Below are 23,099 nucleotides of genomic sequence, written 5' to 3'. Positions count from 1 at the left end.
TTAAAGCCTAGACTAAAGCAGGGTCTATATACCACAACCAAGGAGTCCAGTATTTTTCATGAGCTCACGACTTCCAAGAGCCCAGGACCCTCAAGCCCACACCAGCTGCTCTGTGGTGCTAGGGCTCAGAAAACAAGCTGTGGTTTTGGGGGGGTGGTTAATTTTTATTGTTTTATCCTGTTTTATTTACTTTTTAAAATTTATGTGTTGTCTTGCATTGTTTTTATTCTTTTATTTTTGGTTTTATTCTTTTCTTTCTTGATCTCTTTTTTTTCCACCTCTTCCTTATTTCTTCTTTTTTCTTTTCTTCTTTTTTCTTTCCTTTTATAATTTTCTTTTATGATTTTTTTGACTCACTCTGTAAAAAGCCATGATTTAAAAGAGTAACTAGCACATACAGTCAAAGCTGAAGCAAAAGCCATCAAGCACACACAGTCTGCACACGGTCACCATGCAGGAGACCATTCCTTCAACTTTAGAAGTGATAGCCATTTCACATAATCCATTGAAACAACACAGAAAGTCAAGCAAAATGGGGAGAGAGAAGAATATACTCTAAAAGAAAGAACAAGGAAAAAACTTCAGTAGAGAAATTAAATGAAACAAAGATAAACAATATGCCTGATAAAGAATTTAAAGTAATGATCACAATGATACTCATCAGACTGGAGAAAAGAATGAAAGAACTCAGTGAGACCTTCAATAAAGAGATAGAAAACACTAAAAGGAACTAATCAAAGCTGAAGAATACAGTAACTAAAATTAAAAAAAAACACACACTAGAGGGAATCAACAGTAACTTAGAGGACACAGAAGAATGTATCAGCAATCTGGAAGACAGGATAATGAAAATCACACAAGCTTAACAACAAAAAGAGAGAAAAGAATTTTTTTTTAATGAGGATAGATTAAGAGATCTCTTGGACAACATCAAGTGAACATTCACATTATTGGGGTCTCAGAAGAATGAAGAGAGAGAAAGGTGTAGAAAACTTACTTGAAGAAATAATAACTGCAATGTTCCTCAACCTAAGGAGGAAAATAGACATCCAAATCCAAGAAGCACAGAGAGTTCCAAACAAGATGAACCCAAACAGGACCATACCACAATACATAATAATTAAAATATCAAAGTATGAAGATAAAGAGAGAATCCTAAAACAGTGAGAGAAAACCAAAAAGTTACCTACAAGAGAAACACTATAATAGTATCAGCTGATTTCTCAGTAGAAACTTTGCAAGCCAGAAGAAAGTAGCATGATATATTCAAAGTGCTAAAAGGAAAAAAACCTACAACCAAGAATACTCTACCCAGTGAGATTATCACTCAGATTTGAAGGGGAGATGAAGAGTTTCCCAGACAAACAAAAGATAATGGAGTTTATCACCACTAGACCAGACTTACAAGAAATATGAAAGAAACTACTTTAAGTGGAAAAGAAATGACATTAATTAGACAAAATAAAAATATGAATAAAAAGATGTAAAATGCAACAACATATACATAAACCGTAGAGAGGGGAGTAAAAAGGGAAGAGAATGGGAAAAAGAAAAAGAAAAAAATATTTTTTTCATTTTCTGTTTTTCTTCTTTTTTTAAGAATGTGTTTGAATTTAAATGACCATCAAATTAATATGACCTGCTATTTACTTAGGATGTGAAATATGAACTTTCTAGTAACCACAAACACAAAAACTTGTGATAGATACACAAATAAATAAAGAGAAAAGAAAGTCCAAAAAATACTAGGTACTCATTGGTCACAAAGAAAGAGAGCAAGAGGAAAAGAAAAAAACAAAGAACTGCAAAATAATAAGAAAGCAAGTTTTTAAAATGGCAATAAGTTCATGCCTATCAATAATTACTTTACAGGTAAATGGCCTAAATGTTCCAATCAAAAATATAAAGTGCCAGAATGGCTTAAGTAACAAGACTCATCTACATGCTACCTCTAAGAGACTCACCTCAGAGCTAAAGGCTCACACAGGTTGAAAGTGAAGGGATAGAAAAACACCCACCATGCAAATGGAAGCAAAACAAAACAAAAACAAAACAGAAACCTGGGGTAGGAGTACTTATATCAGACAAAATAGACTTTAAAACAATAACTGTAGTAAGTGACAAGGAAAGGCATTACCTAATGATAAAGGGATTAATCCAACAAGAAGATACAACAATTGTAAATACATGCGAACCCATGACTGAAGTACTTAAATACCTAAAACAAATATTAATGGATATAAAGAGAGAATTTGATGGTAACACAATAATAGTAGGGGACTTAACACTCCACTTACATTAATGGATTCATCATTCAGAAAGAAAATCAATAAAGAAACAATGTCTTTGAATGACACATTGGACATGAGTAATACAGGCATATACAGAATTCCATCCAAAAACAACAAAATATACATTCTTTTCAAGTGCACATGCAACATTCCCTAGAATAGAGCACATATTAGGCCTCAATAAATTTAAGAAGATTAAAATTATACCATGCATCTTTTCTGACCACAACAGAATAAAACTAGAATTAAATCACAAGAAAAATAAAACTGGGAAAAACAAACAAACATGTGGAGACTACACATTATATTAAACAGCCAATGATTCAATGAAGTAATCAAAGAGGAAATAAAAAAATACATGGAGACAAATGAAAGTGAAAACACAATGGTTCAAAATATCTGGGACATAGCAAAAGCAGTTCTAACAGGGAAGTTTATATCCATACAGGCTACCTCAAGAAACAAGAAAAACTCAAATAAACAATCTAACCTTATGCCTGAAGGAACTAGAAAAAGATAAAAAAAAAAAAAAAAAGATAAATAGAAGAAAAAAATAATAAAGTTCAGAGCAGAAGTAAATGATGTAGAGACTTAAAAACCAATAAAAAAAAAATCTATGAAACCAAGAGCTGTTTCTTTGAAAAGATAAACAAATCTGCAAACCCTTAGCCAGGCTCATCAAGAAAAAAGAGAAAGGACACAAATAAAATCAGAAATGAGAAAGGAGAAATAACAACTGATATCACAGAAATATAAAGGATTATAAGAGAATACTATGAAAAATTATATACCACAAACTGGACAGCCTAGAAAAAAAGGAATAAATTTCCAGAAACATGCAGTCTCCCAAAACCAAACCAAGAAGAAATAGAAAATCTGAATAGATTGATTACAAGTAGCTAAATTAAATTGGTAATCAAAAAACCACCAAAAAATAGATGTCCAGAACTAGAGGGATTTACCAGTGAATTATATCAGACACTTAAAGAATAGTTAATACCTATTCTCCTCAAATTATTCCAAAAAATAGAAAAGGAAGGAAAACTTACAAATACATTCCATAATGCAGCTTTACCCTGATACCAAAACCAGACAAAGACACCAAAAAGAAGTAGAAGAAGGAGGAGGAGGAGGAAGAGGAGGAGGAGAAGAAAGAGAGAGAAAGAGAAAGAAAGAAAGAAAGAAAGAAAGAAAGAAAGAAAGAAAGAAAGAAAGAAAGAAAGAAAGAAAGAAAGAAAGAAAGAAAAAAGGAAGAAGGAAAGCTACAGGTCTATATCCCTGATGAACATTGCTGCAAAAATCCTCAGCCAAATATCATCAAGCCTCATACAACAACAACACATTAGAAAGGTCATTCGGCACAATCAAGTGGGATTCATTCCTGGGATGCAAGGATGTTTCAATATTTACAAATCAATTAACATCATATACCACATCAACAGAATGAAAGATAAAAATCATATGATCATCCCAAAAGATGCAAGAAAAGCATTCGACAAGGTTCAACATCCATTCATGACAAAAACTCTCAACAATGTGGGATTAGAGGGAACACCTGCAACAAAATATGAAAAACACACAGCTACCATCATCCTCAATGGTGAAAGATTTAGAATCTTTTAAAATCAATTAGTTTATTTTAGAGAGGGCGAGAGCACAATGTAAAAGAGGAGCAGAGGGAGAGGGAGAGAGAAAATCTCAAGCAGACTGCACATTGAGTGCAGAGCTGGATGCTGGGCTCCATCTCATGACCCCGAGATCACAATCTGAGCCAAAATCAACAGGAACAAGACAAAGTATCCACCTTTGTCACTTTTATTCAACAAAGTATTAGAAGTCCTAGCCACAGCAATTGGAAAAGAAAAAGAAATAAGGAGCATCCATATTGGTAAAGAAGTTAATCTGTCATTATGCAGATGACATGATATATATATCAAAAATCCTAAAAATTCCACCAAAAACTCCCACTCTCCCTCTAAAAAATTAATTAAAAAAAAAAAAACTTTTGCACAGCAAAAGAAACCATCAACAAAACCAAAAGACAACTCATTGAATAAGGATATTTGTAAGTGATATGTCCAATGAGGGGTTAGTATCCAAAATATATAAAGAATTCATACTACTCAACACCAAAAGAACAAACAATCCAAGAGAAAAAAATGCACAGAGGGCCTGAATACCCATTTTTCTAAAAAAGACATCCAGATGGCCAATAGACAGATGAGATAATGCCCAACATCACTCATCATGAGGGTAATGCAAATCAAAACCACAATGAGATATCATGTCTCACCTGTTAGAATGCCTAGAATCAAGACAAGGAACAACAAATGGTAGTGAGAATGTGGAGAAGGAATCCTTCTGCACTGTTGGTGGGAATCTTAACTGGTGCAGTCACTGTGAAAGAGAATGTAGTTTCCTTAAAAAATTAAAACTAGAAATACATTATGATCCAGTTATTCCACCATTGGGTATTTACACAAGAAAAATGAAAACACTAACTCAAAAATATATATGCAACCCTATGTTTATTGCAGCATTATTAACAATAGCCAAGACATAAAAGCATCCTGAGTGTTCATCAATAGATGAATCAGTAAGGAAAATGTGGTATATATACACACAGTGGAATATTACACAGCCATAAAGAAGGATGCGATCATGCCATTTGAGACAATATGAATGGACCTAGAGGGTAATATGCTAAGTGAAATAAACTAGACTGAGAAAGACAAATGCCATATATTTGCACTCATAAATAGAGTGGAGAATCTAAAATAGAATCTAAACTAAATCTAAAAATGTGAATAAACCAAAAAAAAAAAAAAATCAGAATTAGAACTATACATACAGAGAACAAACTGATGGTGGCCAGAGATAAAAAGAGTAAGAGGCTGGGCAAAATGGATGAAGGGGAGAGAGAGAAATAAGCTTCCAGTTATGGAATAAGAAAGTCACAGGAATAAAAGGCACAGCATAATGAATATAGTCAATGATATTGTAATAGCAATGTACTGGGATAGATAGCAACTGCACCTGTGGTGAGCATAGCATGATGTATAAACTTATCAAATCACTAAGTTGTACGCCTGAAACTAAGGTAACAATGTGTATTAACAATACTCAAATTTTTTTGAAAAATGCTTACCAAAAAAAAAAAAAATGCCAAATGGAACTACAGCTATTCACCTTTGTAATGCTCTGTGGGAAAGCACTCTTTTGCCACATGCCCTATATTCCAAAGGTGTTAAAAATTTGGATTTTTATGCAAAATATCCCAGTACATAAATACTAGCAATGTGTTCAATTTTAAAAACACTGTGAAAATAGGGGAGCCTGGGTGACTTAGTCAGTTGGGTGGCCAACTCTTGATTTCGGCTCAGATCATGGTCTCAGCATCCTGCGATGGAGCCCTGCATGGGGCTCTGTGCTCAGCGGGGAGTCTCTCAGCTTGAGGATTCTCTCCCTCTCCTTCTCCCTCTGCCCCTTCCCCCACTTGTGCTCTCTCTCTCAAATAAATAACTAATCTTTAAAAAAATAAAATAAAAAATTAATGAAACATTGTGAAAATCAAACACCATATGTGTGGGGACCCTCGAGGATATCATATTTCAACCTCTGACTTATATTTAATTTCTTAAATGTAGAAATCCAAAACAAGAAAGTGGACAAGTAAGAGAAAAGAGAGTAAGAGAGACAAATGAAGAGACAGACTCATAACTATAGAGAACAAACTAATATGGGTACCAGAGGGGAGGTTGGCAGGAGGATGGGGAAAACAGATGATAAGCACTGGTTGATGTATGAAAGTGTTGAATCACTATAATCTACACCTGAAACTAATATTACTGTCTGTGTTAACTATGCTGGAATTAAAATAAAAACTTAATTTAAAAAAAAATGCAAGAAAGTGGATCCAGAAAGCTATAATTTGGAAAACAGAAAGGGGGAAAGAAGTTTAAGGTTGGGAAAAGAAGGCAAGATCGTGGGAGTAAATCTACTTCGATAAAAAGGTTCAAGTTCTGTATTATCACAAAAAAGTATAGCCTAATTCAGAGTCAATACATAGTTGTTCCCAGAACCAAAATATAATATGAGAAAACATAAGCTGTGCTTTGTTTTAAAACGTTCTGCTTTATTCATTTTGGTTTATTTTACATATTTCACTTATATGGAACTCTTGGGGGATGGAGAATAATATATAAGCAAAAGCAGATAATCTGGTTGACTTTTTTTTTTTTCTTTTTCTTTCTTTCTTTCTTTTTTTTTTTTTTTTGTAAAGAAATAAGTTTCTGAAGTCACAGGATCATAGAATTTTCCAGCACAATTGTAGTTCCAGGCCAGAATTTCAAAGAGTAAGTATAGCTCAGGGAAGTTACTCCACCAATCTGACGTGACAGAGTTTAGAGGAAAACCCAAACCAAACCCCGTAACTGCTGATGCTTCCTGTAAGAGTTCCATACTGTCCCATGAATGTGTTGAGGTATTCTTTTTTTTTTTTTTTTAAGATTTCATTTGTTTACTTGACAGACAGAGATCACAAGTAGGCAGAAAGGCAGGTAGGGAGAGGAGGAAGCAGGCTTCCCGCTGAGCAGAGAGCCCAATACGGGGCTCAATCCCAGGACCCTGAGATCATGACCTGAACCGAAGACAGAGGTTTTAACCCACTGAGTCATCCGGGTGCCCCGTGTTGAGGTATTCTTAACAAGCGAGGATGATCTCAATGTTCTCAATGTCCGGGGTACTGAAAGACCAAATGAGATCCTGTATAGGGATGTGTTACATAACACACTAAACAAATACAAGACATGGTTCTTTTGCTCCATTGAAAACAAAGACTCTCAACATATGTCTAATTTTAAATCCAAGTGTTAAGTTGGTAAAAATTCACCTGTGAAATTTCTAGCTTTTGTGTTTTCTGGCTTTTGATATCTCGGTTAAACTGCTGAGTCATCAAGCAATATGTGGACAGCAAGACCCATCCCTGGCATTCAGAGTCCTGCACTTTAACCTGTAAAGAAGAGTAAGAGGAACGGAGGAAGAAGATGAAGGAGGAAGAAGGAAGAAGAAACTGCCCCATGATGGATTGTTAGTGTTCACCAACACTGCCAATAATGGCAAATTAATAACTGTGGGTGAGAAAAGCCAAAGGGTAACAACTACATCAATCTGTCATCAAAGTATGCCAGCATCTGTCAGAGCTATTTCCTTTCATATCTATGACCTTCTGCAAACTTCCTTTAACAAATAAGCATGTTGAAACAAAGGAAGACTTAAACAATGTTTTTAGAATCCAATGGAAAGCCCTAGCCATTTTTCTAGCATCCCAGTTCAGTCTGCTCCCAATTCCTTGAGCTACTTCTTTCTAAGCTGTGAATCTGAAATAAACTTCATCATAAAGATAGTTGTCAACGGGGACAATGGGAAAAATGGAGTTCATTTTATTCCTTGATCCAAATTCTGGTTTGTCCTCTAGAAAAGAGATCTTAGAAATCTCTACTAATCTTGGCAGGTACAACCATTGAGCCTGGTGTTTTTGACACCAAAATAAGTTCCTTAAGAGACTGAGTTATGCCACCTACAGCAATACTTAATTTTTAAATATGATGCAGGGAAATATTCTTTCATTCTAACTGTGTTTGAGAAAGTGTGTGCATAGTTGGGGAATACTCTTTCTCATAAAGGAATGAATAAAAGACCTGCTGGAGATTTAGCTCTTCTTTGACTTCTGCCTTTATCATTAATGCCACGAGACAGTCAAAATATTTCATGACTACTATAATCTGCTCACAATTAGTTTTCTAAAAGGTGAGAAATGAAAGACTGAATTTATCTAATCTCATACATACATACTTAATAGTTTGACATTATTAAAACTACTTGGAAAGTTGAACTTGACACGCAATTCACCCTGAACTGAGACAGAGATTAAGCGTGTTCCTGGCCAGGTTTCACTAAAAGATAATTCTCTGTAGCACTCAGGTTTCTATTCAGGAAAAAAATCTCATTTTTCTTTTTTCTTTTCACTAGGATTTCTCCTCCTGCAGTCACCTCAAAATTCTTATGCTTGACATGTATGAACCCGAGGACCAACTAAAAACCTATTCTTAACAATGATTTAAAAAAAAATTCATTCTGCTCTCTGCTCAATACCAATTTATGAAGATCATATAGACACACACCTTTGTGAAGTGTTCCAAGAAATACAACACTCCTCTTATCATCCGTAATTTTATCTGTTCGTGAAAATTGTCCCTAACTCCACCCAGCATTAATTAAGCCCATACCCTTTCTCCTTCCTTCCCCCCTTCATCTTGAGGATGTTTTGATTCACACTAAGAACTCCCTCCTAATGGAAAGACAGGGGTGCAAGCAAGATTTTCCAGGAAGAAGAAAATTTCACTTTCTAAAACACACAGAAGATTCTTGATCTTGAAATACCATGTTGTCCAACAAACCCCTTTCTTTAAAACAAGAAAGCATTCAGTGGTGAAGAATAGGAGAGTGGACAAATAGCTCAGAAGTCAATAACTCTTTGGCCCACTTGCCATACCATGTAGTACACTAGGAAAAGTAATTTACTAAATGGCTCATGGACACATGTAACAGTTAATTGGGCATCCAAGAAGTGAGCCCAATTACTCCCTTCCTACTGTATTATCTCATCTAGCATGCGTGATTTTATATAGTCCACCATACCTGTGGCCTTTTGCATCACTCTCACTGGTCTTGGTGATGATCAGCGGATCATAGGGAAACCGGCCATCCCATCATCAAACACAGACCCTTCCACACTTCAGATGCCCTGTGACATCAAAGCTGCCCTAAACTAACTAATTCAAGTGTTCTTCCCAAATATTTACTCCTTTCCTTCTTCAAATACTTTACATTTCTAGAGCTTCCCTGAAGCTAGTCCCAGCCACAGAATCTAGCATTTATAGTAGGCCCTCAAGAGGCTATTCCGAGAAAAGACAGCTGGCTCAGAAAACTGGGGCTCCAAAATCAGAAAGTGCCTCAGTCTTCTCAGCCCTCCCTCCCCAGTCCCTGCAATTTTATGTCAAGCAATTGTTCTTGATCCTGGCTGCAAAATAAAATAAACCAGGGCGCATTAAAAATCTCATTACCCACACTGCAGCTTGAACACATGACGTCAACATACCTGGGGACGGACCTGCGCAACGGTATTCTTCAGGCTCTCCCAGCAATTCCCATGCACAGGCAAGGCTGAGAAGCACTGCTGCAAATGTGAGGGGTTGCTAAGACCAACCCTGCATGTCATAGGCCTTGAAGAAGGAAGTGTGTATACTCACATGATCTTAAGCCTCTTTAAGCCTCAGTTCCACATCTGTGAAAATGGAGATATACTGACATTTGATGGCCCGTGGAGATTTAATGAGCTAAGTTTTGTAAAGCACCTATGACAGTACTAACTGCCAGTAAGAACTCACAAGTAACAGTCATAGTGGCAGTACTGGTAGTATGTCCAAGACATGGCATTCTCCAGCATGAAAGAGTTAGGTAAAGGTTTATGCCCACTCCCTGCCCTGCCCACGGTGCTAGTAACAGGCCACACCTAGAAACCACATCCCCCAAGTCAGGGGCCAGTACCTTTTCCACCACAACTCACTTCTGTCCTTGATGGACAGTCCTGTGGCTGTTCCATGGCCGCAGAGGATTTATGCAGTAAGACTGAAAGTGATCTCACTGTTTTTACCCATAAAAAATACTATGGCTTTTTATTTTTAATCTCCTCTTGATTGTATCCTTGAGGAGTTCCTCTATTGTTGAACATGGAAGCGACATTTTTTTTTAATATTTTATTTATTTATTGACAGAGATCACAAGTAGGCAAAGAGGCAGGCAGAGAGAGAGAGGGAGAACCAGGCTCCTTGCTGAGCAGAGAGCCCAATGAGGGGCTCGAGCCAAAGGCAGAGGCTTTAACCCACTGAACCACCCAGGCGCTCCTGAACATGGGAGCAACTTGAAGAGATTTCAATTAAGTCAGAGCCATCTCTCATCAGTTGCATTCTTCTGCAAAGGGACTTGCTTCCTACAGGGACTGTCATTTACAGAGCTGTTGAGCTGAGCTACGGTGGAGCCTTGATGAAGTTGCAACTGCCCTGGTGAAGATATCCAACCAAGTTTCCACACAGACAAGGTATGCCAGTGAACCATGACATCATCTTCCTGCTCAGCAGAACCTCAGAACAAAACGCGGTGTAATTAACTGAATAAGCTCCGAAAGGGACTAGGTCAATGAAATCTATTTATGGAGCAAAAATCACTTTGAGAGAGTATTAGTTACAGGCAAATAAGTACATTTTGGTCTTTTTAAAAAGAGGTTTGCATTCAGAGCTTTCAAAAGATTACAAACCTTTGGGTAACGGACGTTTCCACAGCTACTCCCAGAATTAAATTTTGTTTGATATCCTATGACACTCTATGTATGATACTTTATTAACGGTGTCTCCAAATATTTAATAAAGGCACATCTTCTCAACAACGTTTCACTTGGGGCAGAGTGCCCTGAATGCCAGCTCTCATCCTTATCGAACATGACAAGAGCATCCAGAGGTTCAAAGGTCACTTACTTATTCAACAGCATATCTCAATATCCACACAATTCCCTGCAATGTGTCCTTTAGCTATCCCGACTTGAAGGTCACTACAAAGAACAATGGACAGACAGGCCAAAAACCATTCTGCTGTATGAGAAGGTGTTCTTTACTACTAAAAAATAAACACAAAAGTCATTCTCCCTTCTTGACTGAAGAGTGAGGTGTAAGATGAGAAGCTTTGAACCAAAACAGCAATCTTGTCACCATGAAGAGATTAGTCTGAAATCAAAAGAGAAAACCACACTGAGGATGTGAAAGAGAAATTTTAGAAAGAATTTAGGACCTAGAATATGTCATTAGCTGCTAAATTCAGGACCCCTGAAACCACCCTACTTCCTATCATCACTCTGGGAAAGCCTTATTAGTTTCCTATTCTGGCCATAATAAATTACCATAAACTTGGTGACTTAAAACTACACAAGTGGAGGTCAGATGTCCTAAAAGGGGCTGTGTTATTTCTGGAGACTCGAGGGGAGAATCCATGTCCTTGCCTTTTCTAGTTTCTGCTACATTCCTTGGCACAAGACCTCTAGGTCTCTTCATGGTCAACAGAGTAGCATTTTCAAATCTCTGTCTTTCTCCATCTCCCTCCTCCTCCCTCTTTCCTTCCCTGCCTCCTCTCCTTCTTCCCTCCCTCCTGGGCTTTTATTATTACATTGCCTTCTCTGACTCTGACTTGATGAAGTTGCAATTATCCTTGTGAAGATTCACCCCCGCCCTTCCCTTACAAGACCCTTGTGATTACTTTGCTCTCCTACCCAAATAATCCAGGATAATTTTCCTATCTCATATCTTTCACTTAATCACACCTACAATTCCTGTTTGCCATGTACTATAACATATTCATAGATTCAGGGACATGGACATCTCCCAGAAGAGGGGTATTATATCCAGCTAACCACAGACCCAAGGAAAGGCAGATTTCTTCTGGCTCTATTATGAAAGAGAACAAGAAGGTGGACATTGCCCTGGGGTAAGACTATAAATGTATGTTCTTTTCTCTTCCATGTGAATGAAAATTTTTTCTCATCTTTTTTTCCAGTTGGGTTCCAAAAGAATATGTTTGCCAAATCAATGGCTATATACTATATGGTTATGAGGTTTATTAATCTGTTCTAGCAAAGATACCTTACCTTGTTTGCTCAACTTTTTGGAGGGCCTACTGGTAAATTAAATGAAGAGATGATAAGGACCACCAATCTAGCATCTTTTATATCCCTCAAGGTGGCACTACTCTGTCCAGGACCCTTTGATGCAATACTGTTTTTTTTGTTTTTTGTTTTTGTTTTTTTAACTTTTTCAGTGTTCCAAGATTCATTGTTTATGCACCACACCCAGTACTCCATGCAATACATGCCCTCCTTAATACCCACCACCTGGTTCACCCAACCCCACCCCCAACCCTCTGTACTGTCTTGTTCAGGGATAGAGAGTGTCAAAGCCTTCTACTTGAATTTCCTCACTCCAGAAAGATCTTACTCCACAAGCCAGCGACCCAATGTGAGGGTACAGTTAAAGGAAAGAAGAAAGGAATATGTGGGTAATAATAGCCTTCTCTTTGAAAAGAGGAAAACAAAATATATAACCTTCATGAGAAATGATTGTTTACATAATATACCTTGAGAAATCTCTGAAGGGAAAAGAAACAATCTCAATAGAGCTATTCTTTTTAATCCTAGAAGAGACAGATCATATCTAAAAAAAGTAAAACATAAATAATTTTCAGAAGAAAAAAATAAGTAGGGGTAAGTTTATCATAACAAAGAAAACAACAGTATTTTGTTAAATTGCAAGTATTAAAAGAAAAAATACAAGTCTGGGATGTAAGAAGATGGAAAACTATGTTTTTCTTGTACTTTCATTTACCATATTTTTTTTATGTGTTCTGTTATTCTCCAGATTAAATAAAGCACTTGAGGTTTTATTGTCTGAGATGTATTTTGAATCTCTCCTGTCAATGAATGATAACATCCACTATCTAGCTACCATGCATACAATGAGAGTTATCTCATAAAGGAAATAGAATGAGGAAGGAGATTCACTCAGCGATTTTCAACCTTATCTGCCACAGAATCGTAGGAAGAACATTTAGGAAATGCGTTCTGGAGGAATTCCAGAAAATAAGGAAGTACCTAGAGGTACCCAAGTGATGACCTGAGTCCCACATGTTTTCCTTCCTGTCCCCACTTGACATGCCAGCCCTGGTCCCCTTGCAGATAAGGGGCAGTTACCCTGCCATGATGTAGATGATTCTCAGCTGCTGATCCCTGGATGCAAGGAGCTGCCAGTGCTGGGTAACAACAATAGCTTTTAATCCAATGGAACCCTTACTGTGTTGACTGGAAAGAGAGCACCCACTTTGAGAATCAGAGCCTCAAGCCTACAGAGCCCAGAGGTCCAGTCATACAAAGTGCCTCAGTCAGGCATCAACCAGATTGTCACAGTTCATCCCTTGTGCCTTAGGGAAGCAGCTCTCTGGAGAGTTCAGGGAGCAGCTCATCCACAGGTCACATTAGCCTCTCTTGCTGGGGAAGACAAAGGAGAGAGCTTAGCGGGATGAACTAGAGCCCCGGTCACCCACCCTCTCCTCCACTATCCATTCTAAATTGCTTGTTCTCAGATATTACCACTGCCAGTCCTGCTGGCCCCTGGTGGTGTGACCCAGCCCCTCAATCCTGAAGGTTCTCTGGCTCTGATAACATACCCTGCTCAGCCCAGGAGGACAGCACTCACTATTCCCAGGCACAGATGAGGAAGAGACAAGCAACCCACATCCTTAACACCCTCAGTCACCATTGCTGGCTTCATGTCCTCTGATCTTTACTGACACTGTCTGAGCAACTGTTGGGCACTTGTTTACTGCCCTGGTGGCAGGAATCATTTTTATATCATTATTACCACTTTGAAGCTTCTACCCCACCTAGCACAGTCTTACATATAGCAGATGTCCATTAAATAGTTGTTGGTTGACAAGTTCACAGTATGCGATCTAAGGATATTTTATAGTTTATGAGTCCTTCAAGTGATTTGCTGACCGATGATATTTGGAATAAAACAACATGTATATTTTTGCTGCTAACATAAACAAAAACCCTTTGGCTACTTGTAAATGACACATCACTTTTTTCAGAACATTTAAACTTGAATGAGTCATAGGAGGATTTTTGATGACACGAAAACATATGTGAACACATGTGAGACTAAATGTTACTATGAGAGAATATTAGAGAAATAGTTGAAAATCAACAGGAGTAGACCTCAAGGTCACTGGCCTCACTTTTGAGGTCAGATACTCCAACAGTGTTTACCACCCTTCTTTCCCAGGCCCATCACATTGCAATGTGCTGTACATCTCCCTGCCTTCCTCCCAAAGCCATCAAAATATTGGCCGTTTGGTCATTCTGCTATCCCTAGAGTCTTCAGATATTTGCTCAACATGTGAGGAATGAATGAGTAAATTAGTGGTTGAAATAGTGGCAGGGATGCACAGAAATGACTTGCTATGATGTAAGAGCCTCATTCAAAACCACAGAGGAGGTGTGTGATAGTGAACATAAACTAAATAGATCTAGCTTTTCACATGTCAGATTTAAGGAGAGTCCTTTTCTGAGGCACAATTTCCTCATCTGTTAAATAAATACTGAAGGGGAGGAAAAAGTTGTTTTGAGGAATAAAAAAGATACACGAAGAACCTAGAGCACTGCCTGGATCAAAGGTGATTTCCTACATATGGTAGTTGCTATTATTCGTGGACAATGCAGGTGTTTTTAAGCCGAAGACCATTGTTAGAAACATATGAAAGGTTTATTTGGAACACACACACAATCGAAAAAGGAAATTGAGACCTCTTTTCTGCACGATGTTTATAAATATTCAAGATTTCAGGTGGAAAGGGTTACTGTCCTTAAAGATCTTCAAGCCCAATGTGCGTGATCTCCTTGTAAATGCTGTTAAGAATGTCCTAACAGGAGAGGCACCTAGGTGGGCCAGTCAGTTAAGTGTCTGACTCTTATTTTGACTTAGGTCATGCTCTCAGAACTGTGAGATCAAGCCCCACGTGGGGCTCTGCATTGGACTTGGAGCCTGCTTAAGATTCTCTCCCTCTCCTTCTGCACCTCATGCCTCCCCTCTCTAAAAACAAGCAAACAACCAGAATGTCCTAATAGGAAAGTATGTGTCAGGTCCTCTATGGGCTAGGATTTTCTGACTTCAAGAAAACTCCAAAAGAGGAAGAACCTCAAATATGTATATTCTCCTTTTAAATTTTCAAACAGTTTTTGTATCCACATTACCATTTTTTTCATCAGCTCATCAGCATTAGTCATAAAAACTCATGATTTGCAGATCTGATTTAAAAAACAAGATTTTTTTAGCCACAAGTACTCCCCTTCCAGAAAAATGGTTAAAAGAGAAGCTCTTCTATCAAAACAGAATATTAGGCTGAAATACATTCAGAGGGGTAGGTCCCCCAGTAAGGAAGACAACCATCTTCCCCTCTAGTCATCCGTATCAAAAGGCCCTACCATTGGAATGGGGCCAGAAAACCCTGAGTCAATACTAGGAAAATTCCCAGACTGCTCAACCTGGTAACTACAGGTCTAGAAATATATCCCAAGGAAGCAATCAAAGCAATATAAAATATATTCAAAGACACCCATTGTGATGTTATTTTAAAGAGCAAAAAATAGCTTTTATGTCCAAAAATTGGGGATTGCTTTAGCAAATTGAGGGACATCATAGATTTTATGGTTTGGGGGAATATTTCATAACTTGGGAATATACATGTGATATATTAAATTTTACAAAATAGAGCATATCACCCCATCTTGTTATTTAAAAAAATACACACAAAGAATATCACAAAAGATAAAATACATAGCAACCTTAAAGTGCTCATCTCTGAGTGATAAAGTTATTAGTAAATAATTTTCTTCTTCACACTTTTATTTTCCAAGTTTTCTATAGTGAAATTTTATGATCTGTGGAAATATTATTGATCACACAGAAAAACAGCTCACATCTTATGTCATGCTGACAGGGTGACATGATAGCATCACTCATGCATGAATAACAGCATAGTTGAAACATTCCAGAATCTTGCATTTCTGGCATGTTTGTTTCTTTCCAGACTATGTCATCATCCTTCTCTCAGTACAAAAAAAATTATATATATTTTACTATGCATACATATATATATATATACACACATATATATGCATATATAATAAAAATAATACATCATTAAAATAAAAATATCAGCTGTGAATACACAGCCAAACAACATATATTGAAAATTACTTCAGGGTGTACAATATGAAATTAATGGTCAAATCAAATTCTGTGTTCCAAAGATCAAGAACAACTTTTTCGATACTCATGCCAGTCTCCTTCCCTCTGAGCCCATGAAAAAAGAATGCAATTCCATGTTCACGAAGTCAATAAACTAGGCTTTCTCCCAAGTGTTACTTTAGTTACCTGTTTCCAACAACCCATCAAAAATGCAGAACATGCCTTCAAACAGAGACAGAGTGAGTTGGCAATTTTCTAGTTAAAGATGTATCTTCAGTATTATACTATCAATCAGTTGGAACCTGGACTTAGAATGATAGATTTCTACATTACCTAAGAAATTAATGCTTTTATTTATGGTTATTGCTCAAGTACACATGATGCTAATGACACAGAATTTGCTCTTACTATATAGGTTTTTTAAAAGATTTATTTATTTATTTATTTATTTATTTATTTATTATTTGAGAGAAAGGAGAGACCACATGGGCACCAGTGTGGGGGGATGGGTAGAGGGAAAGAATCCCAAACAGACTCCCCACTGAGTGCAGAATCCCATGCAGGGCTGGATCCCATGACCCTGAGATCATGACCCAAGCTGAAATCAAGAGTCAGAGGCTAAACCAATTGTGCCATTCATTGGGTCAGCTATACTGACTTTTTTTAACGTGAGTTTCATATATTGCTATTGTCATGTCCTCTCCTCAGCTCAATTCATATTTGTTAAATAGAAGGCAGTGAAATCAATGGAATTCCAGATCATGGCAATCCCTCCACCTAGCTAAACCTCAAATTTCTCAACTGTAAAAGAGGACATCGAACACATAGACTTAGTGTCTCGCCACTACTATCATTCTATATGCCCATTGTCACAACCTTATCTATTTTAACAGGGAAACACAGGCATTTGCAAATATGAAGCCATGTGCCCAAGACCTAAAGGAGATTGAGAGGGGCTCCCATGAAATTTGGCTACAAACCCAAAGAAATCCCATCAGTATGTCAACACAAACTCAATGTGTCCTCTTATTTCTATGTTAGTTTGATGTGTTTTATCAGGGATATCAGTGGTCTCACCAGGCTAAAATCACAGTATTGGCAGGGTTGTATTCCTTTCTGGAGCCCTAGGTGAAAATATATTTTCTTGCCCATTCCTGCTTCTAGACACCACGTACATTCCTTAGTTTGTGGCCACCATCCTCCAGCTTCAAAACCAGTAATGGGGGTCAGGTGGAGTCCTTGATTGCATTGTTCTGACCTCCAGTTCTGCCTCCCTTTTCCACTGTTAAGAATTCTTGTGATTTCATTGTGCCCACCCAGATAATCTGGAGTAATCTCAAAGTTTATGAAGAAGATCATCAAGATTAGGACAGAAGCCAACAGAATCCAAACTACTGAAAGTTAATTTGTAGTTCACTAGTTAGTCTATTAAATAATCAGTCCAGTTTAGCAGTAAATCGACTATCCAAGCTTATGCTTTGATTTAGCTGAATGATATATGCAAAATCTATATGAAATATAACAGAGTATGCAAAACTGTTATGCAGCCTAAGAATCAATTCATCCATTTATCTCACGCCCCTTAAACTAACTCACCCAAGAGACTGTTAATGTTATTTGATGATATGGATCACTTATTTTGCAGTTAACGTTGACTTTTAACTGGATAAAAAAGCCAAGAGATAAATCATTATCCCAATCTTGACAGTTTTTATTTTGAGCTTCCTAGGTAAATGTGTAATTGACCAAAAAGTTCTTGAAACTGGAAATTTTATTTTTAATGCACAAACCTTAGCTGGTGGAAAAATAATGAAAACAGATGCCAAAGAATGGTGTCAGCCTTATTTTTTAAAGGTATTTTAACTATTGCCTTGTTCTCTTTAAAAAAGTATTCACAACAGATACTTGCTATTTAAATTAAAGTATTTGTCTAAATACTCTACCATATGGTCTTAGTTACATCTGCACTATTTTGCCAACACGTACTATCACATTCACTTGAGGAAAAGGGACTCAGTGGATTAAGTAAGAAAATAACAGAAAATGAAAAGCCATACCTCTGGCCCTGTGCCACCCTAATTCTGCTTACCTGTGCACCTGCTGCTCTGCTAGAGATTTGGGCCATCTTGATTCTTGATTAGTATGCCCCCTAAGCCTGGATATTGTGCCAAATATATTTCACTAGAAGCTATTTTGCATCCCCACTGATTATAAATAATACCCTACCTGAAGTTTTCCAGGTAATGAGGATAGTTATGTATTCATTTGCCAAGTGATCTCTCACCATGTGTGAGATTGAAAAATACCTTTTGGGCTCAGAAATTCCAGGGCAAAGGGACTTTCATAGGCATGGAATTTAGCCGCTAAAGGCAAAAATCCAGGCACCCATATTGGTAGGCATTTGCTCAGATAAGACAAGTCACCCTCCCAAAGTCATATTGCCACTAAGTGAAAGAGAAAAACTTTGAACCCAGGCGGCCTGATTTCCCTGGATTTAACCACTACTCATACCATTCATACACTGTTCTGTGGCCTCCCAAGCCATAGAAATCATGGATGTGTGCACATTTACCTTCAATCAAGTCTACCTTTATTCTCATTGCATTGGGCTGGTCAGGGAGGAAGAACAGTGTTCCCTAGGTTTGATGATATTCTGAAGTGCCATAGGGAATCCAGTTGCAGACTGGTTCCAGCTCAAAGGATCTCAAATTGTTGCATATGTCGTCAGAATTTCCAAGCCACACTCAGGTAAACCAGCCAGTGAGGCAGCTTCAGAGGCATCTCAGATTTGTTAGGATGATCCAGGAAATAGAAGCAAGATGCCACTTTAAAAAACACTTGATTTCCCCAGTGTGAAACAAACTCAGGAAAATGTCCTAGATGCTGAGCGCATAAGGATAGCCAACATCTTTTTGCACTGGACAGACTTTAAGAAGGGTGGAATAAAAGAATCAGGATGGGTCATCTTCAGCTTCTCTCGATTTCCAAGCTGAGGGGCCATAGAGACATAATTAAAGTTACCAGAAATACTCAAACACGCTCGTAGAAACATGGCTTTCAAATGCCCGAAGATGTAGTATAGCTTTATATCAACTGCAATTTGCCTCTACGAGACCCTGCCATTCAAGGACACATGGTTGCTACCCAGCCCTTCCAGAAAGTCTGTTCATTTTCTCTTCAATTAATCTTAATTTAGCACCCACTAACTACTCAGTCCATGCTGGGATTACAGCTATGAACTGTACAGGCTTGTCCCTGAAGGGTTAGCACTCACATTATAGTCGGGGAAGTTGACAAAGAGATTTACCAACCAAGCAAGCAATGAAAAAATACATGGAATAAATACTTATTTTAATAAACGCTAAGAAGAAAACCCATTGAGTGCTGATTAGAGAATAATTAGGTACAACTTTAAGGAACTAAGGTTGAAGGATGAGATAGAGCCAGCTTTTGAAGAAATGGGAAAAGAGCATCCAGGGAGAAGAAAGAATAATTCTATTCCCAGTACATGTGAGTGCAGTCACCCCCACTCCCAAATTTAAGGAACCATTTACCACTACCAGTGTCCCATAGTCTTCCGGGAAAGAAGAATGACTATCATGCAAAATATCCCTTGAATATGATCTTTCTGAGATCTCGAACTACAACCTTCATATATACATCTTGACTCCGTAAGGAAGATAGTCCAGAAGACCTGAACGTCTTCAAAACCGAGGCTCTGGCCCCAGCTCTGGCCCCAGCTCTGCCCTTCTCAGGGTATGCCCTAGCCAACTGTGCCTCTAATCATTTAACTAGTCTGGGCTTCTGTAAACTGCAGGCGTCAGATCATAAAGTCCCTTTCATCACTCATGCAGCTTGTAATTAGCTGGCAATTGCAAGCTTGTACCATCCCTTAATCTTTTTTATTGTATTACATAAAACAGACTATATTATATAGTTTTATTCCATATTATTGACTTTTAGGAGCTTGCTCTTGTGGTTTTGCAAATGGATACAATAGGGGACCACTCTAAATGATCCCTTACCCCAACCATCCTAAGAAAATCATTTTTCTGTAAAAGTCCTACCTTACATTTGCCCATTATAATTTATCCTTAACAGTGAGCTGACCTCCCACTTTCCACATTTTAAATTCCATCTGGCATTTTTTGTCCTTAGTTCTATTCATGCAGGCTCAAAAATGTCTCCTTTAGAGTTTCCTATTTTACATATTTTTCCTTTTTCTCCAGGTAGGCGGCACCACCTGTTACTGGTGGACTCTAGGAAACTTTATTCCAAACCTGCACACTCCATGGGCATGGGGGTTTCTCTGCAAAATTTATAGACAATTTCCACTAAGATGTTCTAATTCCCATTGAATGACTCAAGCATTCCAAAACAAGGCAGACTTTTGTCCAAAAAAAAAAAAAATCCTATAATTCCATTTATAGTAAGTTCAAAACAGGCAAAATTTAACTGTAGTGTTAGTGGTCAAGAGAGCAATTACCTCTGGGGAAGTAGATGGGGTAGTGATTAAGAGGGGGCATAAGTTGGGCTTCTGGGTACCAGTAATGTGCCACTGCTTGACCTGAGGGGTGTTCACTGGCATGCCTGCTTTGATAACTCACCCAGCTGCATATGTGTGATGTTTACACTTTCTTGTCTGTGTGTTATATTTTAATTTAAGATTCATTAATAAAGAAGTCAAAACCACTCCCCAAACTTTTCTTAGCATCATATCCTTGGGTAGGTGATTCAGTGGCGAAGTGTGTAATTTGTGGAGTTCTGGGTTTCCTTACTTTAGTGCTGTGTGCCTCTCCTTATCTGAAAAATGCTAATGATAACTGGACCTGCCTTGTTGCAACAAGTACAAGAAGAGCTACAATCTGTAGAGCCCTTCCTTAAACAATGCTGGGGCCATTGAGGGCAGTATTGTATTGTATTGTATTGTATTGTATTGTATTGTATTGTATTTATTTATTTATTTATTTATTTAGAAAAGCGCTTTTTAGCATTTAATGAACCTCCCTCAAACTACCAGGACACAGTCCCCCGACCCCCCAAGACACAAACACATACCCTTAATCTTTTCCTCAGCTCTTCTACTGAATGACAATGCCACTCACGATGACAGGCTGCTCTGGGAGCATTCGTTTGCCCCAAATTTTGTAGTAGACCCATGATACCACATCGATGATAGGAGCAGCTCCTGTCTTGTTTTGGGCAGCACTCTGCCATGTCTGCCCACTGACCAAGGTCCACGGTCCGCAGTTTATCGAGGTTAATTGTCAGGCAGAAGCTCTGGTTCCTCTAAATGGTTATGCGTCATACCAACTTTCCCAAGGTAAACTGTGGGTGATATTTGTCAAAGTGGATCCTGTGGTGATGCCTGCCACCAGCATTACCTGGGCCTCCTGGGGGACTTCCAGTGCTTGCCCATAGGGGCTATGGACATGGCTCACGTGGCCCTGAAGTTTCTGGGTCTTCCTCAGTGTGGATGACATGTTGGCAGCCCAGACAAAAGAGAGTGAGAGCAGTATTTACATATTGTTTCTCAGGGAAACAAAAGATGGCCGGAGTCATTACCAGACTTTTAAGTGTGCAACCTGCCCACAAAGCCTGAGATGTCCTGGGGGCCCAAACCCAGCCTATCTGGCCCTCTGATCCCCAAACCAGGTAAATGTCACCTCAGTAAATGTTACCAATATTCACCCAGTTGCTAAAACCCAAAACCTCAGGGTCATTTAGGATGCCTTGCCCTCCCACACTTAGTCACCCAGCCATCTGCAAGTGCAGTGAATTCTAAGTCCAAATCTGCTTTCTTCTTTTACCTAGACTCATTCTTACCTGCTCTGCTTGTTCCAGACTTGTCTCCTCCTGTCCTATACAGTAGCAAAAAATCATCTTCAAAAACAGAAAAGTTTCTCAAAGCTCTCAAGTGGCTCCTCATTATGTTTTGGGGGGATGGAGGAATCCCCAAATCCCTTGCCGTGCCCTACAAAGTCCTATGTGTGATATCACATCTGTCTGCTCTCAATGTCTTGGAGCCCCATACTTTACAGATAAAGAAAGCAAGGCACAAAGAGGCTAAGCAACTCACTGCCAAGGTTAGAGGGCTAGTGAGTGGCAGAGGCAGGATTGGAGCAGAGGCAGGATTGGAACAGACTGCAGCCAGCACACTTCATCCCCACACTAACAACCCCAAGTTCTTCCTGCCCTATGTCTTCACTCATACTTCACTAAATGTCATTCTGCCAGCCACGTTTGCCTTGACCTTCCACCATTATTCTCAGTCCTTTCTTTGCTGACTTTGCAGTATTTATGCTAATGAATAATCATATGGTCCTTTCAATTGTTTTTCTCTGCCTTTGCCATTAGTACCTAAGCCCCATGAGGGTAGGCACTTGTGTCTGCCTTGTTTTCTACCATTTCTCTGGTTCCTGAGACAGAGTAGTGTGCCACACAGACTAGATGGATAAAAGGTACCTGATTTCCACACTGGATGTTTGTTACTCTCTAAAAGGGAGAATTAGCCCAATATTTTTAATTTTTAAGTATATACTTTCAGTTATTAATAGAAAAAGTTCTAAGTTGTGAGTGAACATTTTTTTTCATTCGTATTTTATAATCTTTATAAATACATACTCATTCAAAACACTCAACAGAAGAAAGTTCCATGTCCTCATGAAATTTACAGTCTAATGAAGAGAGTCAGTTATTGGACAACAGATAAAATAAGAGAGTTGAGAATAAAGGTGATGGCCAACATAGAAAAAGAAGAAACAGAGTGTGAAGTAGAGTATGCTACTTTGGTGGCTCTCAAAGCTCCTTTTCCATAGGGGTTCATGTCCCCATGTAGTAAGTCCCTTCCACATCACCTCAAGCTTTGGCCATATGATTTGCTTTGGCCAAGGATGATGCA

The 23,099-nt window shown here is 38.3% G+C and overlaps 1 pseudogene; it reads right to left on the bottom strand.

Annotated features, from left to right (window-relative positions):
• Positions 1-17,634: 17,634 nt before the first annotated feature.
• On the bottom strand, positions 17,635-21,681 carry LOC116867917 (annotated as a pseudogene).
• Positions 21,682-23,099: the final 1,418 nt, after the last annotated feature.

The sequence above is a fragment of the Lontra canadensis genome, unplaced genomic scaffold (genome assembly GCF_010015895.1).
Source record: "Lontra canadensis isolate GAN:19392208 unplaced genomic scaffold, GSC_riverotter_1.0 scaffold13, whole genome shotgun sequence".
In the NCBI taxonomy this organism is placed as follows: domain Eukaryota; kingdom Metazoa; phylum Chordata; class Mammalia; order Carnivora; family Mustelidae; genus Lontra; species Lontra canadensis.
Note: the sequence above shows the minus strand (reverse complement) of the source record. Positions and strands in the feature narration are given on the sequence as shown.